The sequence below is a fragment of the Protopterus annectens genome, chromosome 7.part0, assembly GCF_019279795.1.
Source record: "Protopterus annectens isolate FY-2018-M chromosome 7.part0, PAN1.0, whole genome shotgun sequence".
Lineage (NCBI taxonomy): Eukaryota > Metazoa > Chordata > Ceratodontiformes > Protopteridae > Protopterus > Protopterus annectens.
This window is the reverse complement of record NC_056739.1, coordinates 782539553-782563622: the sequence shown is the minus strand read 5'-3', so window position 1 is coordinate 782563622 and position 24070 is coordinate 782539553. Positions and strand designations below refer to the sequence as shown.

Below are 24070 nucleotides of genomic sequence, written 5' to 3'. Positions count from 1 at the left end.
AACTGTGCTGAGTCAGAAGAAGAGGCATTAGAGGCAGAGTCCAAGGTGGGGAATGCGTCAGGCTCCTCAGGAGTGGGTACCAGTGTTGCCTTGGCCAGTCCGGAGCAATGAGAATCATCTTTGGTCTGTCTGCTTTGGTCTTTAATAGAACTTTGGGCAGCAGAGGAAGAGGAGGGAAGGCATAAACTGTCATTGATGTCCAACTGAAAGAAAGAGCGTCCACTCTCCAGGCCTTTGGATGGAAGATCCTTGAGCAGAATTTTGTCAATTGATGATTCTTGTGGGAGGCAAAGAGATCTATGTCTGGCCTTCCCCATTCTTGGATTATTTCTGTAAAACTTTTGGATGCAATTTCCATTCGTGTGGATCTGTCATATTCCTGCTTAGGTTGTCTGCCAGCGTGTTTTCCTTGCCTGGCAAGTACTGTGCTTTGTAGTTCCATTTGTAAGTCCATGGCCATGTTCCAAAGTGACATGGCCAGTCTGCATAGGGGTAAGAATGTGTTCCTCCCTGTTTGTTTATGTACCACATAACTGTGGTGTTGTCCGTTCTTATCAATAGTTGACCTGGTTGTAGAAGGTCCTTGAAAGCTATAATAGCATTTATTACTGCTAGCATTTCTTTTTGATTGATGTGAAGGTGCTTTTCTTTTTGGGACCATTTGCCCTGAATGCACCGATCTGTCATGTGTGCCCCCCAGGCGTAGTCAGAGGCGTCTGTTGTGATGACCTGATTTGCTTGAGGCTTGCTGAATGGAAGACCTGTGTTTGTTTGACATGCTTGAGCCCACCACAGAAATTCCTTTTGCAGACATGGAATTAGTGGTATTATTGTTTCCAAACTGTGGCTGTGTTGAGACCATATGTTTTTCAGGTACCATTGTAGTTTCCTCATATGCAGCTTTGCACATGGGATTAGTAAGATGCAAGATGCCATGAATCCCAGAGCCTGCAGGATTTTCCTTGCAGTCAGCCTGGTGCAATTTGCTAGTGTTCTGAAGTATTGTATTAGTTGCCCCTGCTTCTCTGGCGTGAGGTAGGCCATCTGGGTGTGTGTGTCCAAATTGGCACCCAGGAAATGATCTTCCGAGAGGGTATTAGCCTGGATTTCTTTTTGTTGACTGTGTATCCCAGAGATTTCAATAACATTATTACATAAGCTAGATGTTTCAGAAGAATGTGCTTGCTGTCCGCTTGGATCAGGCAGTCGTCCAAATAGGGGTATATTTGTATCCCTTGAAGTCTGCAGTAGGCAATCACTGATGCCAGGCATTTCGTGAATACTCTGGGCGCAGTAGATAAGCCAAAGGGCAATGCAGAGAACTGATAATGGGTTGAACCTGCAAGAAATCTGAGGTACCTTCTGCAATTTTGTCTGATTGGGACATGCAGGTATGCCTCTTTGAGGTCCAATGTTACCAGCCAAGACTCCTTGCCCAGCATGGGAAGAAGTTGCTGTAGAGTGAGCATCTTGAATTTTGGTGCAGTAGAAATGTGTTTAGGATGGATAGATCCAAAATAGGTCTCCAATCTTTTCCCTTCCTTGGCACCAGAAATAGCCTGGAATAAAAACCTTGACCTTGTTAGATGCGTAGGTACCTCTTGAATAGCTTTCATGTTTATGAGATCTGTAATTTGCTTTTGTGCCTCTGCCCTTTGATTGTGTGGCAGGTTTGGCATGCCTCTCATTTTTGGAAGGGTGTGAAAACGGAATTTGTAGCCTCTGTTTATAATGTCCAGGATCCATTTGTCCTTTGTGACAACATGCCAATTTTTGAAAATAATGCCAGCTTTCCTCCTAAGGGGGCTGCCATTTGAGACCTGGTTGGCATGTAAAGGGGAAAGTCATTGGGTTTGCTTTCTGAAAGATTGCGAGTTGTCCTCACCACCTCTTTGTGTAGGAGCTTGCCATTGTCTGCCTCTATACGATCCTTGGGATTGTCCTCTGCCCCTCGGGCGCCTGTATCTGCCTCTTTGGGGTCTGTCTGTGGCAGGAAAGGACCAGTTTTTGGAAGGCCAATTTCTGCAAAAACGTGGGGGTTGAACCTGTAGAAATTCTTTCACAGTTTGCATTGATTTAGCCTTTTCCTCCATTTTCCTTAATACCTCCTCAGCATTGGTGCCAAATAGTACATCCTTTTGAAGAGGGGCGTCTAGTAATTTAGCTTTGACATGATCAGGCATGGCTTGTTCCTTGAGCCAGGCATGCCTACGTACGACTGATCCTTTAACAGCAGCTCTACAGGAGGCCTCTAGAGCATCAAAACCACATTGTAAGGTATGCTTACCCACTTGTTCTGCACTATGCATCAAATCCTGCAACTCCTTCAAATCTGGTTGTTCAGGTTGTGACATTTTACTCTTCAATTGTGATAACAAAAACTGTTGGTATTTTAGCATATGAAACTGACAGTTTAAGGCCCTCATGGATAAGGTAGCCGAGGTATATACCTTTTTTCCCCACCTTTCTAAGGATCTGGAATCTCTCTCGGAAGGCAATGGATTTTTGGCAATGGAGGCCTTAACTCCCTTGGGGCCCTGTGAGATGTTTTCTGGGTCAGCAGCATAGCTTTTGTAAACAAATTGGTGCGAGTCAGGAACCCTGTAGTACCTGTCAGGCTTAACTGGAGCTGGAGGTAGAGAGTCCGGGTTAAGGCAGGCCTCAGAGTAATCATCATCTAGGATGTCCAAGACAGGAGGTATAGCCAGAGGCCTATGCTGAGGTAACAAGAGAAATTCCCTGAGCCTTTTCCTGGAATTTGAATAATCCTGGCCTTCCCAGTGGAAGTGTTCCCTTAAGGTATGCAAAGTCTCCCCAAATGAGAGATCCTCAGGGGGGGATACAGAAGGGATGGACTCCTCCGCATCAGAGTCTTCAAAAGGGGAGTAAGAATGTTCCTCATCATCAGAGTGCTCTGAAATAATGGAGCCCTGATCAGAGGAGGGGGAATCTTCCTCCACTCTGGGCCTTTTGTCGGGTGGGGGCTGAGAACCTCTGATAAGAGTAATTAAATCCTCAGCCATTTTAAGCATCTGTTTGTTAGGCATGGGGCCTGGAGATGGGCCCTGTGTAGCTGGTCTCTTAGAGTGCATGGTTGCTTTAGACTTTGTGAAAGCCTTGATGGAGAAAAGAGGAAGGTCTGAAGACACCTTGAGTGGAGGTGGACCTGTCCACATTCAGAGTTTCAACGCCAAGAGTGGCTTCAGTATCTGTAGTCGGGGTGTGGGCCGAGAAGCCTGTGACCTCGGGCACAGGAGACACCGTCAAAGAAGTGTTGTCGGTAATCAGGGGCTGCGTAGGCGCCTCACTGAGAACCGGACCACGTGTAGTCGGCTTTAGCGTGGTGTCGGTAGAGGCCGCGGACCTCGTGTCGGTCCTTGTCTTTGCGTTTTTTAGACAAAACCGGAGTCGGAGTATCCGACGACATAGTATAGTTAAATGCTTTTCCAAAATAATGCTGGGCTAACTCCGCCCGACGCTCAATAGTGCGTTTGTTGAATGTAGCACAAAAGCGACAGACTGAGACGTCGTGGTCTGGGCCTAAACAAGGTATACAGAAGGAATGGAAATCCTTATGCGGTATTTGCTTCCCACAAGAAATCCAATTATTAACTTTGTCTGACATCGGTCTGAGGCAAGAAAAGTTTCCCCAACGGGGTACTTAGCTTTTAAGAAGACTTCGGTTTCCAAATTTCGTAATCTCAGGAGCTTGCCGACCGGCACTTGCGAACTGCTTCTGCTTCGGGCACCACGCGGCAAGAAAGACTGAAGAAAATGGCGTCGGCTGGTTCCTTTATACCCCTGTCGCACTGACATCAGGGAAGAAGTGACGACAACCGACGCCGGACCTAGAATTTTGAATTCGGCTGACCGAAGACCCGCCTGACTGCAGGAGAACCCATCTGTTATGACTGCAGCTGTATGCACGATAAACCTCAGAGAAACAAAAACTTCCTGAAAAGGGGATGGATCAGATTATGCAGCTAAGCATACCCGAGATCCAGAGACAGTGTAAAAGCCTTTGGAAACTAAAGAGGGAACAAAGTCTGAATGGGCAACATTCAAAAAGAGGGCTCCTTCAGAAACGTGTTTAGTTGAGAAAAGTCTAGAATTGTTCTCAAAGTATCCTCTTTTCTCTGTACTAGAAACACCTGGAGTAAATCCACTCCCCCATTTGGGAAACAGGAGAGTTGTTCCCAAGGGGGCTGAGGAATACCCATAAAAAGGGGGAGATTTTCACAAGAAATACCCACGGTGAATAATGTACAGAACCCAGGAATCCTGAATAATCTGCAGCCAAACTGGGAGAGAGAGAGATGCTCGTAAAGAAAGAGAAAAGTGACTGGGAAGAATACGATAGTCAGACAGCACCTGGTTTATCTGGAAAGGAGGACTTCTGAGGCACTGAATTCTGAGTAGCCTTGGCAGAATGAGCCCTTTTGCCACTTTTTGCCCTTAGGACGACGAGGAGACTGCCTGCAAACAAACACTACCTTGTTGGGGTAGTTTCTCTGAAATTTAGGAACAGGAGAAACAAATACATTTAAAGTTCCTGTAAAGCCTTTGCCTTATCCTCGAGGGACTTAAACATATCAGCAACTTCACCAAACAAGTATTTAGCATCAAGAGGGACATCCATTAACTCAGTCTTATCAGACAAAGGTTGAAGCCAAAGCGAAAAATACCTCATCACTGACCCAAAAGCAGCATCCCTAGAAGAAGCATCTGCTGCATCATAACCACATCTGAAGGAATGCCAAGCCACCTGGGAGGAAGCCCCCAACAGTGAAAGGGCAGAAGTTTTACTCTGAGTCTGGAAGATCAGATGTAACCTAACAAGCTTTGGATAGAACAGCCAACAAATTACTGGATATATGGGTCTGATAAATAACAGCCCTAAAAGCCAAAATAGCCGATGTGTAAACCTTCTTTTCCTAGTGTTTCCATGGTTCTGCTATCTTTATCAGAGGGCAGTAATTTCAGCAAAGAAAGCAACTGAGAAGGCTTGTCAGAGACTTCAGACACCACTGAAGGTCAAAAGCAGGAAGCCTGTACAAAATTTTAGTCCTCAAGCACCCTTATAGAACCTATCGCGTTTCTTGCTAGAAGGATGCTGAGAATCTGTGGCTTAAGAGGCACTGGAAAACACATTCAACAAAGCAGCCAAAACAGGATGAATAGCAGAACGTTTAGAGGATTTCCCATCTGCAGCAACTCATAGTACCGCTTATGAATCTGAGACCCAAGCACAATCCCATTTGAAGAACTCCCATCATACTGGAGACCAACTCCAAAATAAATCTCTTCAAAGGGAGTATCAGGGCTGGAAGATTCCTCTTGCTCTGATCCACAGTCCAAAGGAGAAGGAATATGACAAGAGTAATCAATGGATTCCGAATCGGAATCCAGCTCCACTTCAGAAGAATCCTATTCCCTGGGTCGTTTAAGGGGAGTAGAGGACTAAGGGTGGCTGGAACAGAAACTCCCTGAGAAGGTCTCAATGCCATCAAAGCACTAAACAAACCCTGAAAGAAGGCCTGCCATTCACTCTGTGGATCCTTAGGAACAGGAGAACTAGGTTTAGTCATTTTTTCTTTAATGGGAATTCTGCATTAAAATTTGGAAGGTGCTGACCCAGGATGGCATTAAATAAATGGTAGTAGGGACTTCTTTTCTGACTAAAATATAAGGAACACCACTAAACCCCTAAGAAATGATCAATCGTGGTTCTCTCAAACATCTGAAACTGATGTCTGCAAAGCCTCCTCAGACCTCCTTAAAGTCGGATCCCTACCAGCCTCCAACCCGGTCATGGCAGAGGAATCCAAAGACAAAGCCATGCGAACCTCTGGGCATTCACGCATCTTGGGAGAGAATGGCAGAGAATGAACAGCGGAAGATTCCGGCCTAGGCTTCTTAGCCTTATTCTCTCACGGTTGTCCCACAGGGCAGGAAGTACCCTCCATTGTATCTTTTGCAAAAAGTTTAGAATGCTGATTCTCAAGATACAGCGCCAAAGAAGAAAGTCTACGACACAAGGTTTTAGGTAAAAAGGACTGACAGACGGAACAGGACATATGGTCGGGCAAGGCATCAAGGCAAAACAGACCATGTTCATAGGTTCATACGTAGGTACTAGGCTATCAGCCCAAGGCCCTAAGTTTGCTTTGCCAATAAGGTTCCCTGGCTTACGCCACCCAAGAAAGTTAATTTCCTGTGCCCCTGTCGAGCAGAGCCACAGAAGTGATCCCCAGGGTGTATTTCCAGTGGTACTTGCATATTATCACAACCAGATGTTTGCGATCATAAAGGTTGCTTCCCAATAGTGAAATGTGACCTGTAATGTTTTAAAAATGGGAGACAACGTGTTTGCTTTGACAAGGAAGGGTCTTTTATGCAGGGTTATGAATAAAAATTAGAAAAACATTGAACTGTCTATGCATGCACTTCTCTAGTGGCAGCATATCATTGCATCTTCCCGGTTACTGTAACTTAATGCTAAATGAATTGAGCAAGTCCTGTCCCTACACAAATGGTGTTAATGTCATGATAAAATGTTACATGGTGTGGTTTTCTTTAACAGTGCATGCTGTTTTCTGCACTGGCATGTTCGGAGAAAACCACATAGTACTTCAATGATAACTGTCGTGCGTAGTGTTGCAATGATGTTGATCGCTGTCACTATGTCTTTCTGCTTCTCTGCGGTGAGAATTTCTCAGCAAGCGTAGTTACTACTACTGCTAAACAGTGGGTTTTTTTCTGGGAAACTTGCATGTCACGCTACGTCTGTTAAGGTAAGCAAAACAGAGAATTATACCAGTCACAGAGTACAATAACTACACAGCTGTGATGGCCAAATCTAAGTCTAACCCTTACTTGACCGCATTTGCTGGCAGGAAGAAAGGAACATTCAGAGAGCGGAGTTGCAATAACCGACATGCTGTCAGTACACTGCATAAACAAACAGTGACAGTAGGAGTTTTGTACATTACATTGACAACAGTCCAGAAAAGAGCCTGTACGATTAAACACACCATATAACTTTTTAAAACCATTACAGGGCATATTTCAGGATCGGAAACCATACGATAATACAGTGACAAATCTGGTTGCGATAATACGCAAGTACCTTTCCAGTTTCCCATCCACACTTCAAAAGTTTTCTTGAAGAGGGCTAATGAGGAACTTTGCTCGACATAGAAGGGTAGCTTGTTCCAGAGTATAGGAAGTCTCTGGGACAGGAATCTATCCCTGCAACATGTCCAGTTTATTGTGGTGACAAGGTTTAGGTCCATAGAGCATGTACCTCGGAGCGACTGGGATTTCTTTAGGTGTAGCATGTCCAACTGGTCTGGGTTTAAGACGGCTTTATAGGTTAGGCAGAGATCTCCTCGGAGTAAGTGATATGCTACAGAGTAAAGCTGGAGTACTTTGAGACTGTCAGTGTAGAGCATCTGTTTGAGGCCAGTAATCCTTTTTGTGAGATACTTCTGTGGCCTTCCCAGCTGCTGCAGATGTCTTGAGAGGTACATTCCAAAAGGGGCATTGTACTCTATAATGGGTCTAATGAGTGCTGAGTAGAGGGGAACAATGACCTCTTTTTTCCTGGATGAGAACCCTTTTGCAATGAGGTGTGCCACATAGAAGGATTTCCTGACTACTGCGGCGATGTGATTATCAAAGGAGAGACTACTGTCCACCTGGGTCCCAAGGTCTCTTATCACACATTCAACATAAAGTAGACTGCCGTTTATGTGGCAGTTCATGGGTACAGAGGTTTTACCAAAGGGGATGACAATGCACTTTTTGGCATTGAGCTTGAGGCCATGGTTCTGACACCAGGCATCTGTCTCAGTGAGGCCCTTCTGTAGGATGTCTACGGCTTTGGTGACTGCCTCAAAGAAGTCGATCAGGTTCAGAAGGCATGATCTGCCTTTCACAAACCCGAACTGGGTAGGGGACCAGAGTTTGGAGGTTACCAATGCCTTTGTTTAGGAGTTCAATGACGCTACGTTCCATGTAGACCAGGCTCGTCAGGTTAATAGGGCGATAGTTCCCAGGATCGGTGGTGGCTCCCCCTTTGTGGAGTGGAATAACTGTTGCTGTGCACCATTCAGTGGGCACAAACCCTGACATGAGACTATGATTGAACATGGTGCTTAGGTGGAGAGCCAGTTCGTTCTGAAGTTCATGTAAAACGCAGCCTGGGATGTTGTCCGGTCCCACGGATGCTGTGTTTTTGGTTTTAGAGTGCAGCTTTTACCTGCATAGATGTGATTACAGGGGCTCTGCCTTCTTCCTGTATAGGTATGGGCACTTTAGGGGGTGAGAGGGGGGTATCCTGTATAGATATGGGCCCTTTAGAGTGTGAGAGGGGTAAAGTTAGCACTGAACCTATCTGCCAGGATGTTGGCAATATCAGTTGGATCTGTAATTTGCAAGCCATTGTGCTGTAAATCAGAGCAGATCTGGGGGTTGCCACCGAGATTCTTGACAGGTATAGAATGCTTTGTGGTTGCCTTTAGAATCGGTGGAGATTTTGTTTTCATAGCTAGCTTTGGAGGATCTTATAAGGGATCTCAGCTTCTTACCGAGGCTGACCAGGGAGCTCCTCCACTCATGAAATATTACTCTCTTTTGCAACAGTTTCTTTCTTCTGTTGTAGAGTTTGTTTATGGCATGAGACCTCCAGATTGGCTTCCTTTTTTTTTTTTTTAAGAGGATAGTGTCTTGGTTCTGTCTGGGATAGCACGATCCATGCACTCGATGTAAGTGCTTAAAGAGTGAATTTGTGTAGTATTCAGCAGTCGTAACTGTACTGTCCCCATCTGCATGGGTGTCATGATGTTCGCCACTTCTGTCTTAAGAAGCATGAAGATAGCTTTGGAGAAATTTTTTACCATGGTTTCCTTAATGGTGGGTGGGGGCGGGATGCCGATATCTAGGGTGATTTGCTTATGGTTGGGATCTGACCAACTAGGAGTTGACTTCAGGTGTGGAACACCGGTCACTCATGTTGGTAATGACTAGGTCTAGGATATTGTTGCCCCTGGTGGGGGTGTGGATAAGTTGATCCAGGGCATTGGAATTTATGAATTCCAGAAAGCGTTGAGCGAAGGAGTTGGTACAGGAGTAGTTTTCCTAGTTAATGGTGGGGTAGTTGAAATCGCCCTTTATTAGGGTGTTTGGCTGAACCCTAACATTCTCCAGTATATCAAGAAAGAGGAGTGAGAATCCTGGGGCATGGTGGGGGATCTGTAGCAAGCTACAATTTGGATTGCAGTTTTGCCCAGAGTTAGTTGCACTTGGATAACCTCAGATGCATTATGCTGTGCAACTAGCCTGGAGGTGTGGATATCCTTAATGAATATGGACACATCTCCAGCCTTTGGTGTTCTGGTCCAAGTTACATGGCCAAAAAGTGTGGTATGAGTTATAGCCTAGTAATGCAGGGGTGCTCTCTAGAGCCTTAAACCAGGTCTCAGTCACTGCACAGATATCGATGTTCTCCATTTTAAGGAGTGCCTCGAGTGAGTGCATTTTGAGATTTAGACTTCTAGCATTGAGTAGCATTACCCTCAGTTTTTTGCTTGCCTGTTCCTGTTACAGTGGTGAATTTGTCATTTGAACCTTGCCTAAAAAGGCACTATAGGGGCGGCAAGAGCCTTAGCCAGTATCCAGAATCCCAGGGACGACAGGTGCAGGCCATCTCTGGCAAAGCATCGTGGTCTGTCGACCATGTCCCAGGCAGACAGATACTGGATCCCCTTAGAATGACACCAGAAGCTTAGCCATATTTTGAAGTCAATCATTTTGTCCTTGTACTGCAGTATCATTCTGGGCGATGGCAGGATGCTACTCAGGGGTAGGGTCTTACCTGCCTGGGCTACAAGATCGGAGAGCTCTTCCATCTCTCTTTTCATGTAGTCCAGGGGGGTATGTCTCAGGTCGTTCACACCAACGTGGACAATGACAGTTATATTTGTACTTGTTGTGGAGTGACCTGAGTGTGTGGGTTATGTGGCGGATCCTGGCATGCTACAGGCAGCTCACAGTAACCTTTTCCTTGTTTAGCCTGGTGAGTGGAACAGTGTGCCTGACTAGAGTCACCTATGACTAGTGTGTTAGGTACAGTGTTTTGCCTTACAGGTTGTGGTTTATTGGCACACTGAGTCTGTGGGCTGTGTGTCATTTTGGTTGTGTTGGGGGGTGGAGGTTGCTTGCTTTTCTGCTTTGGAGGTCTCTGTTACTTGAGCAGGTAATTATTGAGAGCCTCCGCAAAGGTTTTTGTGTTTCATGGAAGTATTCATAGGGAAGCTGTCTCCCACATTGCCATTTACCCTTCTTTGATGACATGAAACCCCACAAGCAACAAAAAGAAAAAGCCAAGCAAAAAAGGACCCCAGCAGGGCACTTACCTGCAACAGCTTGGAGAAACCAGCAACGGAATGTAGGCGTCCAAACCAACGATCCAGAGGTGGCATTTGGACTGAAGGCAAACAAGTTCTGAGGATGGTATGTGTGGACATCACCTTTATGCCCTATGCTATGCAAGGAGCATATAGGTTCATAGGTAAATACTAGGCTATCTGCCCAAGGGCATATACAAGCCTAGCCAGAATGTGTTGCTTTTGCCACCCCCTTAGATTAGTTCCCTGTGCCTCTGTCCAGCAGAGCCACTGCAGTGATCCCTGGAGTAAATTTTCTGTTTCCGATCCACCCGTCAAGGTTTCTCTTGAAAAGTGTTAGTGAGGGGCTCTGCCTGATGTATATTGGAATCCTGTTCCAAAGCATGGGGAGTCTCTGGGACAGGAATCTATCCCTCCAGCATGTCCTATTTATCGTTGTGGTGAGGTTTTTATCTCTAGAGCATGTGGCTCTCATATGTGATGTAAGGCACACCTTAAAGGAACCCAAGGCTTTGGTATACAGGCCAAACGTCTGGCTGCCCTAGGAAGGAATCCAGTATTTTAAAAAAAAAAAAAAAGGAACATCTAGGGAATTAAGACACCAAGAAATGTAACTGGTCTACTGCCCATTAGCAACTTACAAAGGCATGCCACATAGAAAATACCGATAATTGGTAAGAATATTGCAGCCATCAGTAACAAATTTTGAAGCAGGTGAGACAACCTACAAAATTAAAGAATATACAACGATAGTGGCGGTTATCAACACTGACCAAATGCACATGTAGCTATGTGGCACAATGTGTAGGTGAGTAGAGTGCAGGCACACAAGATAGGTGATGCAAGATTTGAACACAGTTTACAGAAAGTTTTCATAACAGCATCTTTCAGGATGTCATCCATCCCTGGTAACCATCACATTGACAAAACACACTGCTAAGAGTCAACCGAGAAGTCAGGGACTTAGGGACACACAGACAGTAATCTAGCCTTTGACTGTCGCATGCCTACAGCAGTGAGAAAATCATTTTACGTTGTGAAACTTCTAAACAAAGGTATGGCATCTAGGTCCAAGGAGGTCATTGCTCAACTGAATTCAGCATTCATTAGACCTACCCCATTGAGTAAAAAGCCCCCTTTGGTACATACCTAACTATGCACATCCAACAAATGGAATGTCCATAGAGGCTCCTCACTAAAAGAATATAGGGTGCGAATAACATGTCCAATGCAGACTGCCTCAAAGCTCTATCCCTGTACTGTCACCTTTAGGCTGTTGAAGCGAGATCTCTGCCTGGCATACAAGGCACTGTCAGACCCCACCTCTAATGGATCTCCTGCATATCCACAAAACAAACAGCACCAGACTTACCTATTCTTAAGACATAACCCTTGCCTGTGATATAAACAGATCTGCTGGCCAGACATACATGTATCCCAGAAACTACTACCTTCTCTGGAACAGGCTCACCACCCATGTGAAAGAGTTCCTCACTAACCCAATTAAAGTGTAACTTTGACAACTGGATGAGGAACAGGAAATTCATTCCTGGTTTGGCACTTGTGTCTTTAACAGACCAGGCAGCCTGTAAATGTCATCTCCCAAGCCCCTCCTTACCCTTAAGGGTACCAGAACTTGCTAAAGATTTGGGATGCATAACTAAGCTAGAAATGGCCCTTGTGGTCATTAGCCTAGTATACACCTATAAGCACTAGTGCGTGTATACATTCACACACACACAATTTATATATACAAACATGTATACAGTCAAGTATATACATACACACACAGATAGTCAGGTGTACACACACACACACATTTATATGTGCATAAATACACACAGGTGCATGCATTTTACAAGCACACACAAAATACAAGTTTCAAATGAGCAAACTACAAAATCCTAGGATCCTTGGTAGTTTGCCAAGACTACAAAAAAGATTGCATACCTTTAACACAAATACTGTGCCACAACCCACAAAGCTGCTAGGAAGAACAGAACTGGAAAAGAAGTTGTGTTTATTGTTGCAGCAGATTTCTCTCCTACTGGTGGGGCTGATGGAGAAGTCTGAAGCCGCCAATAAAGACGAGCACAATCACATCTAGGATGGTCTGAAACATAAAACACACTGCTACAATTTCTAAAATTAAATAATGTTGAAAACAATGTACAATAAAAATTCATGCGATCCTTGATTGTGACTTTTGGGCCTTTAACAATATGAAAGAAACTGTGCCAATAGCCACATTCTTAAGACCTGTGTGAATAAAATGCAATCATGAAGGAAAATGTTTTGAATACATCAGTGTTACATATTGTTATGACCACTGGAACATTGTGTCTCAAGAGTCCCTGACATTTACCATGACTAAGAGCTCAAACTTAATTCTCCTTCCAAACGTGGCGGGCACCCACCCAACTGACATAGCATACTCAAGAGTATAAAACTGTGCGACACCCTCCCAACTATGACATCAGAAAAATTCCAGTATAGAACAGATACCTTCTCAATTGAAACATCAGGACATTTCTACTATAAAACTGAAAAGAACAGTTGTGTAAAAGCTTATTATAACCATAGATGTCCTTCTCTTCACTGCTGTATTCTTAACCTGGGGGGGGGGGGGGAATCTCCCACCAGAAGGCGACCCGATGTTGGCCAGTATACAAAAGTCTTCTACTACTCAAGGGTCCGCAGTAAGTCGCAAAGATGCAGTCGGACATGGGCCATAAAAGCAACGTACACACGTACCATCCTCAGAATTGAATGCCCCAGGAGGAATGCCTGACTAAGGATATGAATGGTGAGTACATCCAAATAAAACAGACCGGAGTGAAGGAGGGAGGGACAGAATACTGCAGTAGAGAAGAGAAGGACATCTCGTGGTCACAGTAAGATTTTGCACAACTATTCAATGTCCTATTCACTTGCTGCAGTACTCAACCTGAGGAAGGAAGAAGGAGCAGAGAAGCTCTCAATGAAGCCATGTAAAATGGCTTCAGCAAATCCAGCTCTGGATCTGGAGATGCCATTCAGTTTGTAATGGTTTGGTAAAAGTATGAACCCAAGACCAGGTGGCTGCTTCAAGGATAGTGCTGTTATCCAAACCCTAGAAGAATGCCTTGGAGAAAGCCACAGCTCTGGTAGAATGGACCTTCATAGGTGAAGATAGGCTATTTCCATGGAGCGTGCAAACAAAGGAAAATAGTCATATAAAATCCAAGAAGAAATAGTCTGCTTGGAAACAGGTACACCCAGTGTCCTGGGATAAAAGTTCATAAACTGTTGATCAGATTTCCTGAAAGATTTTACCTGGGGAAGACTAAAGCTACGTTTGTCTATGTACATCTTAGGAGTGCAGTACCTATTCACTGTGGTTCTGGGAGAAAAGAAGATAGATAATTGAATGGACTGGTTAAGGACTATCTCATTAAACCACTTTTGACATAAAGGAAGGATTTGTTCTCAAAGATACCCTGCCCTTGTGTGAAAGCCAAGAAGGGTGGGTACAGCCATAACGCCTTGCAGCTCGGACACCCTTCTAGGTGCAGAGAAGGCTACTAATGAAACAGTTTTGCAAGAGTAATGTTTAAGGGAGCCCGAAGATGTGAGCTCAAAATGTGCCAGTGTCAATTTTTCTAAAACAAAAATAAGGTCCTAAGGAGGAGGAATAGGTTTTATGGGAGGCCTAACGTGAAGGACGCCCTTAAGTAATTGTTTCACCTAAAATCTGGATGCTAGAGGGGGAGATAGGCAGACAAGCAGAAATAGCTGACATAAGTGCTCTGACAGAAGAATAAGCCATGCCTGCAGTGAGTAATTCACACAAATAAGACAGAACCCACTGACATTCCCATTGTCAGTGGGTCTTGGTTCTTACAGAGACACCAGAGTGAAAATATTTTCCATTTGTAAATGCAAGACTTTCTAGTAGTGGATTTTCTGGCCTCCTGCAAAACCCTGAGCATGTCCTCACAGAAAACACATCTGAAAGGAATTTGAATCCTATCACCTACAGCATCAGCTGTATCACTGACAAGTGTGGATATATCAGGGATCCTTTGTTTTGTGTGAGAAGGTCCACTCTGTGGGATAACTTGTGGTGATGGCCCTTGGCTAAATGCAGAAAATGGGAAGCTAGTGCTGTCTTGGCCAAAAGGGAGCCACCAGCAAGATTTTTGGTTGCTCCTCTTGAATCTTGAACATGACCTTACAGGAAGGGGAAGGAATGCAAACAGAAACCTCCCCTTCAGAGAAAAGGAGAGAGTGACTACTTTCCAAACCAGAGGACTTGGGAATTTGACAAATTTTTGGAAGTTGTCTTTTCAGGGGAAAGCAAAAAAGTCTATTTAAGGAATACCCCAATGATGGTTTATGTCCTGGAATGCATCCCTGTGAAGCATCCATTTGGGGACTGAGTCAAGGATCTGCTCAGGGAGTCTTATGAGATTCCAGGTAGATGGAATGTAAACTGCCTGAATAGTCATGTGGTACTGGGCAAGAAATTCCCATAGCAGAAAAGCCAACTTGCAAAGGAGATAGGATCTGGTACGTTACGTTCCCCCCTGCTTCTTCACATACCAAAGGAATGTCATGTTGTCTGTGAACAGTTTGACAGGGCCTGGGCAAAGCAGATGGTGAAATGTTTGTAGAGGAAGCAGCAATGTTCACATTTCCCTGATGCTGATGTGCTCTGTTTTCTAGGAGGGAGACCAAATTCCCTGAACTGTAAATCTGCCCAAGGCCACCACCCCCCCCCCCCAAAGCTCCCGTCTGATGCATCTGTACAGACTGGACTGGACTGGACTGGAGTAAGAGGATGCAAAGGTAATCCTGGATTTAGGTCCCTCTGCTGGATCCAATAAGCAGTTCCCTCTTTAGACAAGGAATGAGAGGGACTTTGTATTCTAGTGACTGAGAATGCTGGGTTCACACAGATATGAGGAACCACTGGAATTTCCTCATGTAGAGTTTTGCCACAGGCACCATAAGAATGGCTGAAGTCATGAATAACAGCACCCTGTGGAACTCCCTGGCCATGACTCGAGTCAAGGGAAGAAGGAAGTGAAAGGAAGACCAAAGGTCCAGCACCTTCTGAGTTGGAAGTGACACTATCACTATGTCTGATTGGATTCGACAACCCAGAAAAATGTGGTCCTGTGATGGGGTGATGACCGACTTACTGAAGGGGATGGTAAATCCCATTTTCCAAGGAGGGAAATGGTGGTCTCCAGACTTTGTGGAGTAGTGTGTGGGGAGGTGGAACCAGTAACAGCAGGTCGTCCAGGTACGGAAAAAATCTGGATACCCAAAAGCCTGCCATGTGCAATCACTGGAGCCAGGCATTTTGTGAACACCCTCGCACCTGTAGCAAGACTAAAGGGCAAGGCAGAAAACTGAAAATGCCAGGAAACCCAAAGAAAAACACAAGAATTTCCTGAACATGGGGTGAAAACAGGGATGTGAAAGCAACCATCTTTTACATCTAGACATGCCATGTATCCTTGTGGAACGATAGGGGGAAATAGAGTTTGGAGTGTCAACATTCTGAAGGAACCTTTAAGTGCTGAGATGGGATAAATCCAGGATTGACCTCCAGGAGCCATCCTTTCTGGGCACCAAGAACATTCATAAATACTAGCCTTTCCCCTATTGAAAGTTGAGGAATCCTTTGAATGGAACCCTGTTGCCAGAGCTCCCAAAGGTGCCAAACAATGAAGTATCCTTTTTTGATTATGGAAAGCACCCAGGTGTCAGGTGACACTTTCCCACACCCTGTGAGCATTTGAAAGGGGAAGGGAGAGAGAGGAAAAAGACACCTGCAGGGTCATCACAGACTCCCTGCTTTGTCAGGAAAGGACTGCCATTGTTGGAAGCGTGCCTGTGAACCCCTAGGATTCTGTTGTCTCTGGCCTCCTCTGGAAGTCTTACTGGAGGAGTGCTGAGTGTGGCTGTGGACGAAAACAGGTTTAGATGAGAAATTCCAATGAAACCTGGGCAAAAGAAAAAACAAGATGAGTTTCAACTCTAGTTTCTTACTGTTTTCCAGTAAAGACTTAAAGACAGAAGCTGCTGTTGGACCAAATAAAGGCTGAATTATCGGCTGCAAGCATTAATTGAGATTTGAAGTCAACCTTAAGGGCCAGCAACCTAAGCCAGGAAAATCTTAGGAGAACTGAATTAGTAGCAACTGCCCTGACACAAGCGTCCGCAGCATTGCAGCTGCATTTAATGGTGTGTCTTGCCACTTGGGAGAAAGCTTCTAAGACAGAGCGCGCCAAGGCTTTTCCCTCAGAATCTGGAAGATCTGCAATGGCACTTTATGCCTGAAACAAAAGCTCTAAGGAGTATTTGGTCATATATGCCTGACAACTGATGGCCCTGAAAGCTAAGGTGGGCTGAAGACTAGGCCTTTTTCCCAATCTCACAAGGGTTCTACCCTCTGTCTGATGAGAGAAGGGTAGTAGAAGGAATCATCCTAGATTGTTAATCTGTAGCTACAGAAATGACAGCTGGGTCTGCAGCAGAACACCTAAAGATTAGAGTAATCTACAATCTTCAGGAACTTAGTAGAAGCAGTCTGACTTCTTGAGAGCCAGAGCCTAGGAGTCTGGTGTTTGGGAAGCATTATGAAAGGCATCCAGAAATGCAGGACGCACTGGTGGAACTGCAGAGAGGCTAGGGAAATCAACTTGTGGAAGTTGATAGTATCTTTTTTGGACATCAGAAAATTGGGAGTTGTCCAACTTAAAAGTAAAGTATTCTCCCATTTTCAGAAGAGTTTCACCAAATGAAATCTATTCCACAGGAGAATCAGCACCGACTCCTCTTCAGGGGAAACATTCCTGAGGAGAGGGAATTTGTGTTGAACAATCCAAGAATTCCTCTTCAGCAGGGGGGGGGGAATCAGGAGTCATTGACCCTAATCCTCTTCTAAGTTGAGGAGCAGGAGTAGGAACGTACGGTTGTGTACACTTACCATAAATGTAGACGTTAGAGAGTGTATTCACTGTTGCAGTCAATACATTTGGGTTATCTGCTTGCAGTAGCCCTCAGTCGGCCTGATTAACCATGTATTGGGTCCTGTGTCGGTTGCTGTCCCTTCTTCCATGACGTCAGGTCATCAGGGGTTAAAAAAAACATGCAGCCGACGCCATTACATCAGTTTTTCTTGACCCAGATGTCAGGTGCTCCCCTAATGGGAAGAAATAAGAAGTTATGTACCTACCATAACGTTCCATGTTAGTTGTCTTCTCTCGCCTTCTTTCTTGCTTGATGGGTTCGGAGCCGATCCTCGGCTCCGACTCGGCACTTGCTTTAGCTCGAGAACTCCTTTTACCAGCTCGAGGCAGCCCCATATCCCATGATGCAAGGCAGTAAGTACCCAGATCTCGTTTGTTGACAAAGGGCAATAACACCAAGCATAAAATACTTCCCAAAGGAAGAAGAAACTTACAGATGGAAAAAGGACCAGGTCTGAATGGTCTTTAGCATAATAGTTTCTTATACAAGGTCTGTCCAGGCCAGGGGGAAGGAGGGAGGGTCGCAAGAAAGAAGGCGAGAAGACAACTAACATGGAACGTTATGGTAGGTACATAACTTCTTAATGTTAAGTTGTCAATCTCGCCTTCATTCTTGCTTGATGGGACCGCGTACTAGCACCTCTATCCTGGGTGGCTCAATGGAACAAACTCTTGAGGACTGTAGAGCCAAAACTGGCTCTGTCCCTGGAGGCCAAGTCCAATTTGTAATGGGAAACAAAAGTGTAAGGAGTGGCCCAAGTGGCCGCTGCACAAATAGTGTCCAAAGGCAGTCTAGCTTGAAAGGCTGTAGAAGTAGCTAAACTCCTAGTTGAATGTGCTTTAGGTTTTGAGCACAGCTGTTTTCCCCTGATCGTATAAATTTCAGTGATGACCGAAGTAAGCCATCTGGACAAAGTCACTTTAGAAACAGGAAGGCCTTTTTTATTATCTGCATAGGAAACAAAAAGTTGATCAGATTTTCTAAATTTTTTTGTTCTGTCCAAATAATATCTAAGCTGACGGTGGACGTCAAGATAATGTAGCTTTTGTTCAGCTCTATCTGAATAGTTAGGAAAAATACAAGGAGATCAATGGATTGATTCAGATTGTTTTTTGAAGCGACCTTAGGTAAAAAGGATGGATTAGTTCTCAAAGATACTCTGTCTTTGTGAAAAATCAAATAGGGGGGTCGAACCGAAAGAGCATGAAGTTCAGACACCCTCCTGGCAGATGTAATAGCCACTAGGAATAACGTTTTCCAAGAAAGATATTTTAGTGAACAAGAAACAGCTGGCTCGAAGGGGGGAAGAATCAAGGATGTCAGCACTAAATTTAGATCCCACTGAGGAGGAGGATTCCTGATTGGAGGCTTTAGTAGGAAAATTCCTTTCAAGAAGGCCCTGCAGAGCCTATGGGACATAATATTATGATCTGCTATCCCGACATGAAAATTAGAAATAGCAGCCAACTGAACTCTGACTGTGGAAGAAGAGGAGCCTGCATGAAAAATCTCTGCTAAGAAGTCCAGAACTGCCTGAACAGGGGCAGTAAAAGGATCAATATTTTGGGCCTTAGCCCAATAAGAGAAACGTTTCCATTTGCTTGTGTAAATCCTCCTGGTAGAGGATTTTAGTGAAGCTACTATGATATCTCTAACTGGGTTAGAGATCAAAGGAAGCCTGGCTAAGGAAGGAAGTGGAGCAACCATGCTGTGAGGTTGAGAGAAGGGATTGACCGGTGCAGCTGACCAGATTGGTGAATCAGTAGATCTGGCACTGGGTCCAGATACCACGGCTGCACCAAAAGGTGATGATGGAGGAACGGGAACCAAACTTGTCGAGGCCAGTAAGGGGCAATGAGAATCAATTTGGCTCTCAAAACGGTAGCTTTCTGGATCACCTGAGGGATCAGAGGAAATGGAGGGAAGGCATAAAGAAGTCCCTGGGGCCAATCCTGGGTCAGAGCGTCTCTGGGGATGGCCTGATAGAGGGAAGAGGCTGAAGAAGTCTGGACATTTGCTGTTTTGGGGAGTAGCAAAAGATCGCAACATGGACGACCCCATTCCAGAAAAATCTCTTCCGCTATGGATTGCTTGAGAGACCACTCGTGAGGCATGAGAATAGCTCTGCTCAATCTGTCCGCTATAATGTTGGTTTTCCCAGGGATATGCGTTGCTACCAGAAACCGATGAGAGGAGATCGCCCATTGCCATAGTCTGAGCTTCTCGACACAAGGGGTAGGACTTGGTTCCGCCCTGTTTGTTGATATACCAAACTACAGACATGTTGTCTGTGTGGACTGCAATTGTCCCTACGGGAAGAAAGTCGTTGAGGGCTTGCAACGTTAAAAGCACTGCTCTCATCTCCAGGACATTTATGTGCAGATGGTACTCGAGCGGTTGCCACGTCCATGAACCATCCTGCCCTGATAATGACCCCCACCCGATCAGGGAGGCATCCGTGGTGACAGTGGCTATCGGGGACGGAGGTACAAAGCACCTGCCTTGGTGAACCTGAGACGATGTGATCCACCAAGCAAGATGTTCTTTGCATGTCTGTGTCACCAGAATCTGGTGACGCATTGGGAGTTGCTGGTATGACCACTGTGTGAACAGCATCCACTGAAGGAGGCATGTAGAATCGAGCCAGGGAAGAAGAGTAATGGCGCAGCCATGAGACCTAATACCTTTAGAACCATTCTGGCCTGTACTTTCTTGCTGGCCAGAATGATCCTGACATGAGTCTGAATGTCTGAAACTCTTTGTTCTGTAAGGGTAGCTGACATCCGAACAGTGTTTAAGTTTGCGCCTATGAAGGTAATAGACTGGCAGGGCGATAAGGATGATTTTTCAAGTTGACTGAGATGCCCAAATGAGAACAAAGGTCTATTGTGTAATCCCTGGCTTGTATAAGCTGATGCCTGGTGGTGGCTGACAGGAGCCAGTCGTCGAGATCGGAAACACCTGGAATCCTTGACGTCTCAGGTGAGCCGTGACCACTGCCATGCATTTGGTGAACACTCTGGGGGCTGTAGTGAGACCAAAGGGCAGGGCTCTGAACTGGAAATGACTGGACCCCAGCCGAAGCGGAGAAATCTCCTGGAGCGTCTGTGAATTTTGATGTGATAGTACGCATCCTGAAGATCTATTGAGCACATCCAGTTGTCCTTCTGTAAGAAGGGCAGAATTGACTGAAGAGTGACCATTCGAATCTTGTCTTCCTGACAGACTTGTTGAGTCTGCTGAGATCCAATATTGGTCTCCAGTCTCCCGTCTTTTGGGGACCAAAAGAACCTTGAGTAGATTCCGGCTCTGAATGGTCTATTGTAACTGGCTGAATGGCTCTTTTTGCAGTAGTTTTGCGATTTCTAACTCTGCAATGTCCCTTAGACCGGGTGGTACATCTGGAAGGGAACTTGAGGGAAGGGACTTTCCTCGAAAGGAATTATGTAACCCTTGGATATGATCGACTGTACCCATCTGTCTTGAGTGAGGGAATGCCAGGCTTCTGGGTACAGTGATAATCTTCCCCGACTGCCTCCAAGGAGGGACAGCCGGGCAACACCTCAGGGATGCTGAAAGGGCTTATCAGAGAGAGGCTCCCTGTTTCCCTGGTTCTTGGACCCCTCTGCCTCTAGAGCGCGTCTGTTGTTGTTACCCCTCTGCCTCTAGGGGTAAACTGACCACGTGAATCCGGCGTGACTCCTTGGGATTTACGGAACCACATCTTCCCACCCTTCTGTCCTTTGGGATAAGGCCTAGAAGGGTGGAAAACGGACTCCAACAGCAGAAAGAGTCTTGCCGTCCTGCTCACACCTGGTCAAGGTCTCCTTCACCTGAGGGCCAAACAAAGCTGACCCATCAAAGGGAGAATTTGTGAAGGACGCCTTAAAGGGATCCATAAAATCACATAGCCGCATCCAGGCTTGGCGTCTAAGAGCCACACCTGTGCCTGCGGCTCTACTGCTCCATCCGCAGCATAAGATATTAGCCGCATGGAGGAGTTAGCAATGGAATTGAGGGTTCCTAGCTGCGAAGCAATCTTTTCTTGAGCCCCTGCAGCTGTAGGATCCTGAACTACTTCTCCCAGCTCCTTCAGGATATCTCTCTGGAGTCTGGTGAAGTGACAAAGATAATTCAGCGAGCATAGCAAAGGTCGCTGAGGAAAACATCCGCTTGCATACCTATCCATGGTCCTAGAGTCCTTATTAGGAGGATGGACGGGCACGGAAGGATCTGCAAGTTCCTTTTGGTGGCCGCAGCCACCACCATGGCATCAGCGGGACACCCTTGGTAAGGAATTGTTTGTCACTAGGGGCAGTGATAAATTTAGAAGGCCTCCTAGGGACTGGCTCTACAGAGTCAGGAGCTGTCCACGCCTGTGCAATAACCTGCATAAGGGGTCGAAGGCGGAGACACCCAGGAGGTGGAGGGCCGAGATCCAAACGCCTCTAGGTATACTGACTCATCCTCAGAGGGATTGTTGGTGGGCCAGTTTCCCTCTGTTTTAGAAGTTCTAGGATGTCTGAAAAGGAGACATCCTCAGAGGGGATCTAGGGATCCCTCTGACTCATCAAAGTCAGTATCCGACGTGACAGACTCGGGGAGTCTACATGCTTCCTCTTACAAGTCCTCTTCCTAGGAGGACCTCCCCAAACCTCACGAGACCGCGGGGAAGAGGGGGAACTTCCCAATGGGCAAACCTGACGCGGAGCATCTCTGGGTCCTGTAGCAAGAGAAGTGGCAGAGATGTCAACAGGTACAATAGAGGGAGGAGCTACGGGAAGAGACTGCTGACTGATACCAGTGGCCAGTACACTCTTCATCACCTCGAATGCTCCCTCCCAGGCAGGTCCGAGAGAACCCGCTCAAGAGCTAGGAACTCCAGGGGCCACCGAAGGGAAGTCTCCGAGGCAGATGTCGGAGCCGAGCTCACCAAGGCCGAGGCTCCAAGGGAAGAGCGGGCTCGGACAAGGGTCCGATGCCACTCACCCCTCGGAGGAGACCATGGAAGCCCGACCACGAATCCCTCTAAGGAAGAGGAGATAAGAGTAGGAGCTGAAGGAACAGAAGGGGTATCCGTCCTCCAGCCGTAGCAGTAACCATGCCGAAGACTCCAACTCCAAGCTCTGGGGTAGAGTTGAAGGAGGAACTGTAACGGGGTGTGGACCAACAGTCGTCTGCTGAGACGGACTGTGTAGCATTTGGGCCAGTACCTGTGACTTGAGTAATCTACTGACCACTCTCTCTAGGTCATGATCTGACAACCTGGATGACCTTGAAGATCGGCTCCGATGGCTCCGCTCCGATAGAAGAGGCGAAGCCGGAGCCGAAAATATCGGCTCCAAGGAAGGAGACCTCGACCTCTTCCTGGAATGGGCCATCGGAGCCGATACCACAGATCCTGTCGGCACCGACTTCGAGCCGACAGAGCGTCTCGATGTATCGGCTCCAGCGAGCCGATACAGCCACCAAAGTAACGGTGTCGGAGCCGATCGGAGCCGACACCGATGCCTGTGCCACATGGGTGTCGGAGCCGATCGGAGCAGACATCGAAGTGGTCAAGACAGATTCGGCACCGATAGCCATCGGCGCCGAAAGCTTTGTGGATCCAGAATCGGCTCCAGCCGGAGCCGATCTCGACTCAATCCGAGTCGGAGCCGAGGCCGCAGGCTTAGAAACAGAAGCCTGGGCCTTGGCAGTTTTAGTTGATTTTTGTGGAGCCGACTTAGCCGGAGAGCCCTCCGGCTTAAGAAGACCCTGAGAATCAACTTGTTCGTCTCTCCTGCAGGACTCTCTGGCTGAAGGAGTGACAAATAGCACAGGAGTCCTGCAGGTGAAGAGGGCCCAAACAATACAGGCAAGAAGTGTGACCGTCTGTCAGAGACATTTTCTGACAGCACGAGTCACACTTCTTAAAACCTGAAACCCTCTCCTTAGACATGGTGCCGAAACACAACACACACAGACACACCAGTCAAATTAAATTAAACAAAATACCAAGAGGTATTTGTATAAAAACACCAACACACACACCCTAACAGGGGGGGGGATGGGATAGGGAAAATTGACTAACAAAAATTTAAAAGAGACAGGGATTTCTGTCAGAAAAAGGGTAGAAACAAATTTAAACTATCAAAAAATTAGTTTTAAACTAAAAGGGGCTTGAAATATCACAAATGTGAACTACTTACCAGGAGCTGGTAAAGAGAAGACCTCCCAAGCGAAGCGGCAAACGAGATCTGGGTACTTACTGCCTTGCATCATGGGATATGGGGCTGCCTCGAGCTGGTAAAAAGTACAGTTTTGTACCTACCATAAATGTAGATGTCCGAACTGGATAGCATCTGCAGTCATAACAGCTGGGTTGTCCTGTCGTCAGGCAGCCCGTCAGTCGGCCGGATTCCAAAGTCCGGGTCCGGCTTCGGCTGATGTCGCTCTTCATCCGACGTCATCTCTGTTGGACTTCGGGTATAAAGGCATCAGCCGACGCCATCTTCCTCAGTGTTTCTTGCCCCAGATGCCAGAAGCCCTCCTGAAGGCTAAAATTTTTGGATAGATGCCAATGTTTCCAAAAGGATAGAGGTAACCACAAAAATAAGCATGTATGTACATATATACAAACAAATACACCATAA

At 46.1% G+C, this 24070-nt stretch overlaps 1 protein-coding gene across 1 annotated transcript in view; it reads right to left on the bottom strand.

The window, feature by feature from the left end:
• GIGYF1 (GRB10 interacting GYF protein 1) overlaps window positions 1–24070 on the bottom strand; it is a gene marked incomplete in the record, with an annotated part of 2892461 nt that overhangs the window by 2751132 nt on the left and 117259 nt on the right. Inside the window, 1 exon segment of the mRNA XM_044077309.1 lies at window positions 12360–12522.